The 10,220-nt window shown below is 44.3% G+C and overlaps 1 non-coding gene across 1 annotated transcript; it reads left to right on the top strand.

Annotated features, from left to right (window-relative positions):
• Window positions 1-1,264: 1,264 nt before the first annotated feature.
• Window positions 1,265-1,337, top strand: trnas-aga (transfer RNA serine (anticodon AGA)). The gene has a single exon. It is a non-coding gene; the product is annotated as a tRNA-Ser (tRNA).
• Window positions 1,338-10,220: the final 8,883 nt, after the last annotated feature.

Below are 10,220 nucleotides of genomic sequence, written 5' to 3'. Positions count from 1 at the left end.
TTAGAATGTGGATAGAATAGAAAGTGAGATTGGATGGACAGAAGCAGTCTGAAAGGATGGCTGAAACAAAAGGTGAGTGCCCTGAAACGTTAACTGTGTTTCTCACAGCACAGATGCTGCCAGAGCTGCTGAACATTTCCATCACTTTCTGTTTTTATTTCAGCATTTGCAGGATGTTGCTTTGATCTGAAAAAAATGGATGATTGGCTGGGGGGTTCCAGTGAAATTCCACAGCAGCTAATAAAGCCTGACCTGTCAGTGGCTCGTTGGTCTAGGGGTATGTTTTTCGCTTTGGGAGTATAGTTAATTAACATGCGAGAAATCCTGGGTTCAAGTCCCGGACGAGCCCTGGTCTGTTGGCATTTTTAGATTAAGGTTATCTATTGGTTTCAGCCTTGCAGAAGGTGGAATTGACTTCCATCCGGAGCTTGCTGAAGGACCAGACAACTGGATTCAAAGAGCTTGTCGACAAAATTGCAATTAACTAAATGTACAGATAGCCAAGTGGGAATATAAAGTTGTTGCTGTAATTGTGACCTGACTCCAAAAACAACAGGACTGGGTTCTGGACTGGAATGGAATGGAATTCTTCAGTGTTTCTGTTGTTTGGCTTGCTTTGACTCATCGATTTTCTTGTTTTTCACTTTGTCGATGCCTTTGAATAATTGTGGATCCTTCTTCAGGGTGTCTTCTTTCACCAGGTAGTTCTGACCTCTGATGATGTTGATTGTAATCAGCTTCAATTCGCTGATAGTTTTGGAAGTGAGCAGATTTCCTTTGCTTGAGTCTACAACATGGAACTCAGTCTGACAAGTGGACCCATGGGAGGATTTGAATGCCACCCCTGCGTTGGAGTTGCATCCATCCAATAAGAGACCGAGTAGAAGTGACAGTTCTGTCAGTCGAATATGAGACTTTTAATGGCAGGGTTGTGAGTTTGAGTGCCATTCTGTTTTTCCTTTTGTAAGGCTTCATGAGCAGAGAGTACAGGGAGTGTTTGAAATGAGCAAGTCTCGCTTTGATTCAGGACTCTTACCTCTCAGCAGCATCTCACTATGAAAGATTGAATTTGATCTCATTTCATTCTCAGCTCGGGGTCTGTGCGGCTCAGTGGCACTTCTGGCTGTCTCCCGCTTCACAATCCATCAGTACTGAGAAAGCAATGGGGAATATTACTCACATGTTGTGTTCTTTAATTTTTTGGAAAACTTGAATGTATGTATTTTCTTCCAAAACAAGGACACCAAGACGCTGTTAATGTAGGGCTGAAATAGCTCAGTTGGGAGAGTGTTAGACTAGAGATCTAAAGGTCCCTGGTTCAATCCCGGGTTTCAGCAATTTTGCTTCCTTATGCGTCCCTTGCCTTGGTTCTGATTTTCCCGTTGCACAATTTACTTTGAGATTATTTCCCAAGCACCATTGGATTGAATTTGAGAAACAACACAGAGTCATTTACAACACAGAAGGTGGTCATTTGGCCTATCACGTCCATGCTGGCTCTCCCCGGAGCAATCTAGTCAGTTCCACTCACCAGCTCGATCCCTTTCCTCCTGCAACTTTCTTTCCTTCAAGTAGCCATCCAATTTCCTTTTCAAATCACTGATTGTCTCTGCTTCCACCACACTCGTGGGCCAAGACATTACCACCCACAACATAAAAAATTCCACCTCATCAAGGATGGGAAATACTTACATGCTCTATATTTGCTTATTCTCTATTTCTATGAGAATAGACTGGCAGTCAACATGAAAGGAAACCCAAAAATCTTCGAGCAGCATGTAAATGATAAGTGGGTAGTAAGAGGTTGAGTCGGGCCTATTAGGGACAAAAAGGATAATATAAGCTTAGAGGTGCAGGGCAATGTTAATCTACTTAATGAGTACTTTGTATCAGTGATCACTAAGGAAGTGGAATTTGACAAAATATCAGTTGAAGTGAAGAAAGTAGAGGCAATGGAGAGAGTACAAATTAGGAGAGGGAGGTACTAAAAAGGCTGGCTGTGCTTAGGGAAGATAAATCACCTGGTCCAGATGGCTCACATCCCAGGTTGCGAAAGGAAATGCGGATGCAGATAACGGAAGGGCTTGCTATAATCTTCCAATCTTCCCTGGATATGGGGGAGGTGCCAGACGATTAAACAGTGGCAAATGCGACACCCTTATTCAAGAAAGGGTGTAAGGACAGTCCGGGTAACTACAGGCTAGTTCGATTAACAGCAGCGGTGGTAAGGTTTTAGAAAGAATAATCAGGGTAAAAAATCAACAGTCACTTGGAAAGGTTCGAGTTAATGAAGGAAAGTGAGCATGGATTTATAAATGGGAGTTCATGCTTGACTAATCTAACTGCATTTTTTGATGAACTAACAGAGCAGCTTGATGAAGGGAATGCAGTGGATGTTGTTTGTTTGGATTTTAAGGAAGCGTTTGACAAGGTACCACATATAAGGGCGGTTAACAAAATTGAGGTTCGTGGTATAGGAGGGTCAGTGTCCAATTGGATAGAAAATTGGTTTAAGGACAGAAAACAGCGAGTCTTATTAAATGGTTCTTTGTCAGACTGGAGGATAGTCGACAGTGGTGTTCCCCAAGGGTCAGTGCTAGAACCACTGCTTTTTTTGCTCAAGGTAAGTGACTTGGATCTTGGAATACAGAGTAGAATCTCAAAATATGCCGATGACACCAAACCTGGAGGAGCGGCAAACAGTGAAGATGATATGAACTGCCTGCAACAGGACAGTGATAGGCTAGCAGAATGGGCAGACAGGTGGCAGATGGAATTTAATAGTGACATGTGTGAGGTGATGTATTTTGGCATAAGGAATAGGGAGAGGCTATATATACTTAATGGCACAGTTCTAAATAGTGTTCTGGAATAGAGGGACTTGGGGTTCATGTGCATCAATCTTTGAAGGAGGCAAGTCATATTGCGAGAGTGGTTCGCAAAGCATATGGGATCTTGGGCTTTATAAATAGAGGCATTGAGTACAAAAGCAGGGAAGTTATGCTGAACCATTATAAAACTCTGGTTAGGCCCCAATTGGAGTGTGGCTTCCAGTTCTGCTCAGCAGACTTTAGAAAGAATGTGAGGGTCCTTGAGAGGACGCAGAGGCGATTTACCAGAATGGATCCAGGGATGGGGGATTTTAGTTACAAGGTTAGGTTGGAAAAGCTAGGATTATTCTGCCTTTCTCAAAGGAGATTGAGTGGAGAATTGATAGAGGTGTATAACACCTCTGGAGAACAGGCCATCCTGGACTGGGTATTGTGTAATGAGAAAGGATTAGTTAACAATCTTGTTGTGTGGGGTCCCTTGGGGAAGTGCGCCCATAATATGATAACATTCTTCATTAAGATGGAGAGTGAGAGAGTTGATTCCGAGACTCGGGTCCTGAATCTAAATAAAGAAAACTATGAAGGTATGAGGCGGGAGTTGGCGATGATAGATTGGGGAACGTTAATTAAAGGGTTGACAGTGGATAGGCAATGGCTAGCATTTAAAGAGCGCATGGATGAATTACAACAATTGTTCATTCCTGTCTGTGCAAAAGTAAAACAGGAAGGGTGGCTCAACTGTGGCTTTCAAAAGAAATTAAGGAAAGTATTAAATCCAAGGAGGAGAAATATAAAATGGCCAGAACAAGCAGCAAACCTGAAGATTGTGAGCAGTTTGGAATTTAGCAGAGGAGGACAAAAGGATTGATTAAGAAGGGGGAAATAGAGTATGAGAGTAAGCTAGCAGAGAACATAAAAACTGACTGTAAAAGCTTCTATAGATATGTGTAGAGAAAAAGATTAGTGAAGACAAATGTGGGCCCCTTACAGTCAGAAACGGGGGAATTGATAATGGGGAACAAAGAAATGGCAGACCAATTAAATACATACTTTGGATCTGTCTTCACAAAGGAGGATACAAATTATCTCCCAGAAATGTTGGGGAACATAGGGTCTAGTGAGAAGGAGGAGAAGGGTCTAGGGGAAGGAGCCTTTCAGTGCAGCAGCTTTTTCGGGAGCAGAGTGTGAGCGAGTGAGCAGCTGGGAAAGTCAGTTTGAAAGTAAATTTAATTTCCTTTTGTTTTTCGGCGGAGGCCAGGGGGCTGCTGGGTAAGTAAAACACTATATATTTGGGCGGTTTCTGAACCCGAGACACCACACTTGTAGTGTCTCCCACCCGCCCTCCTGCTCTAACCAAAAAAAAAGGACTCGGTGGGGTGTTTATAAGGTAAGGCTTTTTCGATTTCTCTGGTTTTATTGTGATTGGTAAAAACTTTACGTTCCTTTTTCATTTAACTAAGTTTAAACTTAAGATTAAAAATGGCAGGAGATCTCAGACCCGTATCATGCTTCTCTTGCTCAATGTGGGAGCTCAGGGACATGGCTGATGACCCTGACTCCTTCACGTGCAGGAAGTGTGTCCAGCTGCAGCTCTTGTTAGACCGCATGACGGCTCTCGAGCTGCGGATGGACTCACTTTGGAGCATGCGCGATGCTGAGGAGGTAGTGGATAGCACGTTTAGTGAATTGGTCACACCGCAGATTAGGATTGCTGAGGGAGAAAGGGAATGGGTGACCAAAAGGCAGAGAAAGAGCAGGAAGGCAGCGCAGGAGTCCCCTGCGGTCGTCTCCCTCCAAAACAAGTATACCGTTTTGGATACTGTTGAGGGAGATGGCTCACCAGGGGAAGGCAGCAGTAGCCAGGTCCATGGCACCGTGGCTGGCTCTGCTGTTCAGAAGGGCGGGAAAAAGAGTGGAAGGGCGATAGTCGTAGGGGATTCGATTGTAAGGGGAGTAGATAGGCGGTTCTGTGGTCGAAAACGAGGCTCCCGAATGGTATGTTGCCTCCCAGGTGCACGGGTCAGGGACGTCTCAGATCGGCTGCAGGACATTCTAAAGGGGGAGGGTGAACAGCCAGTTGTCATTGTGCACATAGGCACTAATGATATAGGTAAAAAACGGGATGAGGTCCTACAAGCAGAATTTAGGGAGTTAGGAGCCAAGTTAAAAAGTAGGACCTCAGAGGTAGTAATCTCAGGATTACTACCAGTGCCACGTGATAGTCAGAGTAAAAATGAAAGAATAGTCAGGATGAATGCGTGGCTTGAGAGATGGTGCAGGAAGGAGGGGTTCAGATTTTTGGGACATTGGGACCGGTTCTGTGGGAGGTGGGACTATTACAAATTGGACGGTCTACACCTGGGCCGGACTAGAACCAATGTCCTTGGAGGTACTTTTGCTAACGCTGTTGGGGAGGGTTTAAACTAATGTGGCAGGGGGATGGGAACCAATTGAGGTCAGTTGACAGTAAGGAGGTAGTAACAAAAGCCTGTAAGGAACTAGATAATGAAGTCAGTGTGACTAAGGGGAAGAGCAGGCAGGAAGCAGATGATGAATATAAAGGGACTGGTGGTCTGAGGTGCATTTGTTTTAATGCAAGAAGTGTAGTAGGTAAGGCAGATGAACTTAGGGCTTGGATTAGTACCTGGTAGTATGATGTTATTGCTATTACTGAGACTTGGTTGAGGGAAGGGCATGATTGGCAACTAAATATCCCAGGATATCGATGCTTCAGGCGGGATAGAGAGGGAGGTATAAGGGGTGGAGGAGTTGCATTACTGGTCAAAGAGGATATCACAGCTGTGCTGAAGGAGGGCACTATGGAGGACTCGAGCAGTAGGGCAATATGGACAGAACACAGAAATAGGAAGGGTGCGGTAACAATGTTGGGGCTGTACTACAGGCCTCCCAACAGCGAGCGTGAGATAGAGGTACAAATATGGAAACAGATTATGGAAAGATGTAGGAGCAGCAGGGTGGTGGTGATAGGAGATTTTAATTTTCCCAACATTGACTGGGATTCGCTTAGTGTTAGAGGTCCAGATGGAGCAGAATTTGTAAGGAGCATCCAGGAGGGTTTTCTAGAGCAGTATGTAAATAGTCCAACTCGGGAAGGGGCCATACTGGACCTGGTGTTGGGGAATGAGCCCGGCAAGGTTGTTGAAGTTTCAGTAGGGGACTACTTTGGGAATAGTGATCACAATTCCGTAAGCTTTAAAATACTCATGGACAAAGACGACAGTGGTCCTAAAGGAAGAGTGCTAAATTGGGGGAAGGCCAACTATACCAAAATTCGGCAGGAGCTGGGAAATGTAGATTGGGAGCAGCTGTTTGAAGGTAAATCCACATGTGATATGTGGGAGGCTTGTAAAGAGAGGTTGATTAGCGCGCAGGAGAGACATGTTCCTGTGAAAATGAGGGATAGAAAGGGCAAGATTAGGGAACCATGGATGACAGGTGAAATTGTGAGACTAGCTAAGAGGAAAAAGGAAGCATACATTAGGTCTAGGCGGCTGATGAAAGACGAAGCTTTGAAAGAATATCGGGAATGTAGGACCAATCTGAAACGAGGAATTAAGAGGGCTAAAAGGGGTCATGAAATATCTTTAGCAAACAGGGTTAAGGAAAATCCCAAAGCCTTTTATTCATATATAAGGAGAAAGAGGGTAACTAGAGAAAGGATTGGCCCACTAAAGGACAAAGGAGGAATGTTATGCTTGGACTCAGAGAAAATGGGTGAGATTCTAAACGAGTACTTTGCATCAGGATTCACCGAGGAGAGGGACATGACGGATGTTGAGGTTAGGAACAGATGTTTGATTACTCTAGGTCAAGTCGGCATAAGGAGGGAGGAAGTGTTGGGTATTCTAAAGGGCATTAAGGTGGACAAGTCCCCAGGTCCGGATGGGATCTATCCCAGGTTACTGAGGGAAGCGAGAGAGGAAATAGCTGGGGCCTTAACAGATATCTTTGCAGCATCCTTAAACACGGGTGAGGTCCCGGAGGACTGGAGAATTGCTAATGTTGTCCCCTTGTTTAAGAAGGGTAGCAGGGATAATCCAGGTAATTATAGACCGGTGAGCCTGACGTCAGTGGTAGGGAAGCTGCTGGAGAAGATACTGAGGGATAGGATCTATTCCCATTTGGAAGAAAATGGGCTCATCAGTGATAGGCAACATGGTTCTGTGCAGGGAAGGTGATGTCTTACCAACTTAATAGAATTCTTTGAGGAAGTGACAAAGTTGATTGATGAGGGAAGGGCTGTCGATGTCATATACATGGACTTCAGTAAGGCGTTTGATAAGGTTCCCCATGGCAGGCTGATGGAGAAAGTGAAGGCGCTTGGGGTCCAAGGTGTACTAGCTAGATGGATAAAGAACTGGCTGGGCAACAGGAGACAGAGAGTAGCAGTAGAAGGGAGTTTCTCAAAATGGAGACGTGTGACCAGTGGTGTTCCACAGGGATCCGTGCTGGGACCACTGTTGTTTGTGATATACATTAATGATTTGGAGGAAAGTATAGGTGGACAGATTAGCAAGTTTGCAGACGACACTAAGATTGGTGGAGTAGCAGATAGTGAAGGGGACTGTCAGAGAATACAGCAGAATATAGATAGATTGGAGAGTTGGGCAGAGAAATGGCAGATGGAGTTCAATCAGGGCAAATGCGAGGTGATGCATTTTGGAAGATCCAATTCAAGAGTGAACTATACAGTAAATGGAAAAGTCCTGGGGAAAATTGATGTCTAGAGAGATTTGGGTGTTCAGGTCCACTGTTCCCTGAAGGTGGCAACGCAGGTAAATAGAGTGGTCAAGAAGGCATACGGCATGCTTTCCTTCATCGGACGGGGCATTGAGTACAAGAGTTGGCAGGTCATGTTACAGTTGTATAGGACTTTGGTTCGGCCACATTTGGAATACTGCATACAGTTCTGGTCGCCACATTATCAAAAGAATGCGGATGCTTTGGAGAGTGTGCAGAGGAGGTTCACCAGGATGTTGCCTGGTATGGAGGGCGCTAGCTATGAAGAGAGGTTGAGCAGATTAGGATTATTTTCATTAGAAAGACGGAGGTTGAGGGGGGACCTGATTGAGGTGTACAAAATCATGAGAGGTATCGACAGGGTGGAGAGCAAGAGGCTTTTTCCCAGAGTGGGGGTTTCAATTACTAGAGGACACGAGTTCAAAGTGAAAGGGGAAAAGTTTAGGGGGGATATGCGTGGAAAGTTCTTTACACAGAGGGTGGTGGGCACCTGGAACGCATTGCCAGCGGAGGTGGTAGATGCGGGCACGATGGAGTCTTTTAAGATGTATCTAGACAGATACATGAATGGGCAGGAAGAAAAGAGATACAGAACCTTAGAAAATAGGCGACATGTTTAGAGAGAGTATCTGGATCGGCGTACGCTTGGAGGGCCGGAGGGCCTGTTCCTGTGCTGTAATTATCTTTGTTCTTTGTTCTTGTTCTAGGAACTGTATGAAATCAGTATTGGTAGGGAATGTTTGGGAAATTGATGGGATTGAAGGCCGATAAATCCCCAGGGCCTGATATTCTACATCCCAGAGTACTTAAGGAAGTGGCCCTTGAAATAGCAGATGCATTTCTGGTCTTTTTTCAAACTTCGCTCGACTCTGGAACAGTTCCAATGGATTGGACGGTAGTTCATGTAACTCCACTATTTAAAAAAAGAGGCAGAAAGAAAACAGCGAATTACATACCGGTTAGCCTGACATCAGTCGTGGGGAAAATGCTGGAGTCCATTATAAAAGATGTAATAGCAGAGTGCAATAATAACTCGTCTCCACTCCTAGTATTTCTAAATCCCACACATTCACAAAAATGTGAACAATTATTTCCTGTTGTGTCTCTCTCAGATTTGTAAACTTCACTGTATTGGAGTGAGATGACATCTACTGGCGGGAAGCAAGAACTGCAATCAAGCAGCAGAAACTCCACAGTCTGTCAGGGTTAAAGAAACATTGCAATGTGAGGATACAGCGAAGTGGTTTGATTGGGTAGATGGAGACATGATTCCACTTGTGGTGGTGTCTGAAGCAAAGGCCAGAAATACAAAATTGTCATTAATAAAAGAAATGAGGAATTCATGAAAAATGTAGTAACGTAGTGAATGGTTAGAATGTGGATAGAATAGAAAGTGAGATTGGATGGACAGAAGCAGTCTGAAAGGATGGCTGAAACAAAAGGTGAGTGCCCTGAAACGTTAACTGTGTTTCTCACAGCACAGATGCTGCCAGAGCTGCTGAACATTTCCAGCACTTTCTGTTTTTATTTCAGCATTTGCAGGATGTTGCTTTGATCTGAAAAAAAAAATGGATGATTGGCTAGGGGGTTCCAGTGAAATTCCACTGCAGCTGACTTGTCAGTGGCTCGTTGGTGTAGGGGTATGATTCTCGCTTCGGGAGAATAGTTAATTGACATGCGAGAGATCATGGGTTCAAGTCCCAGACGAGCCGTGGTCTCCTGGCATTTTTAGATTAAGGTTATCTATTGGTTTCAGCCTTGCAGAAGGTGGAATTAACTTCCAAACAGAGCTGGCATGAGGACCAGGCAACTGGATTCAAAGAGCTTGTCGACAAAATTGCAATTAACTAAATGTCCAGAAAGCCAAGTGGGAATATAAAGTTGTTGCTGTAATTGTGACCTGACTGCAAAAACAACAGGACTGGGTTCTGGACTGGAATGGAATGGATTTCTTCAGTGTTTCTGTTGTTTGGCTTGCATTGACTCATCGATTTTCTTGTTTTTCACTTTGTCGATACCTTTGAATAATTGTGGATCCTTCTTCAGGGTGTCTTCTTTCACCAGGTAGTTCTGACCTCTGATGATGTTGATTGTAATCAGCTTCAATTCGCTGATAGTTTTGGAAGTGAGCAGATTTCCTTTGCTTGAGTCTACAACATGGAACTCAGTCTGACATGTGGACCCATGGGAGGATTTGAATGCCATCCCTGCGTTGGAGTTGCATCCATCCAATAAGAGACCGAGTAGAAGTGACAGTTCTGTCAGTCGAATATGAGACTTTTAATGGCAGGGTTGTGAGTTTGAGTGCCATTCTGTTTTTCCTTTTTTTAAGGCTTCATGAGCAGAGAGTACAGGGAGTGTTTGAAATGAGCAAGTCTCGCTTTGATTCAGGACTCTTACCTCTCAGCAGCATCTCACTATGAAAGATTGAATTTGATCTCATTTCATTCTCAGCTCGGGGTCTGTGCGGCTCAGTGGCACTTCTGGCTGTCTCCCGCTTCACAATCCATCAGTACTGAGAAAGCAATGGGGAATATTACTCACATGTTGTGTTCTTTAATTTTTTGGAAAACTTGAATGTATGTATTTTCTTCCAAAACAAGGACACCAAGACGCTGTTAATGTAGG

This window comes from Heterodontus francisci, unplaced genomic scaffold, assembly GCF_036365525.1.
Source record: "Heterodontus francisci isolate sHetFra1 unplaced genomic scaffold, sHetFra1.hap1 HAP1_SCAFFOLD_58, whole genome shotgun sequence".
Taxonomy (NCBI): Eukaryota; Metazoa; Chordata; class Chondrichthyes; order Heterodontiformes; family Heterodontidae; genus Heterodontus; species Heterodontus francisci.
Note: the sequence above shows the minus strand (reverse complement) of the source record. Positions and strands in the feature narration are given on the sequence as shown.